Genomic DNA, 674 nt, shown 5'->3' on the forward strand with positions numbered 1-674 from the left:
TCATTGGGAGTCAAAATTATGATCAAGCCGCCCACGACTTCCCCATGTCTACCAAACTTGCCGTACATATGGAGGTGGGTTCTGAAATTGCCACAGCAACACTACTAATGGTCAGTCATTAGAGAGAGGGTCATTAGAGTCAAAGGTCAGATATAAGCTCTTCACTCCATTGGCACCCATGCCATGGGCAAATGGGTTCTGGAACTGCTCACACAAGGTCAGATTTTCCAGTGGCCCATCACTAGAGTCAAGATAATTGGGGTCAATGGTCAAAAGTTAAGTCTACCTGACACACATGGAGGTGGCTTTCGGAATTGCTCACAAACATCAAATTTGCCAGAGGTCCAGCATTAGGGTCAAGGTCATGCTCACTTGTTGGCCTACTCCTCCCAGGTCCTTCTGATTTTTGATGATTCCTACTTAAGTTATGACAATACATTTTGGCCCAGAAATTGCCATTAAAAAGTTATTTTAGCAAAGGACAACGTAGGTATTTGATTTTCAGCCTGATTTGGAACAAATGTGGCACACACTTGAGTGGATTCCCTGATTGACCTGTAAGGTCAGCAAGAGGTCAATCATTTGAGTGAAGTTCAAAATCACTGGGTGATGTCAGATTGCTGTAACCATTTTGTCTTTGTGCTGGGCAAGAAAAACATCTTGGTGAACTCATC

This window comes from Thalassophryne amazonica, chromosome 19 (genome assembly GCF_902500255.1).
Source record: "Thalassophryne amazonica chromosome 19, fThaAma1.1, whole genome shotgun sequence".
Lineage (NCBI taxonomy): Eukaryota > Metazoa > Chordata > Actinopteri > Batrachoidiformes > Batrachoididae > Thalassophryne > Thalassophryne amazonica.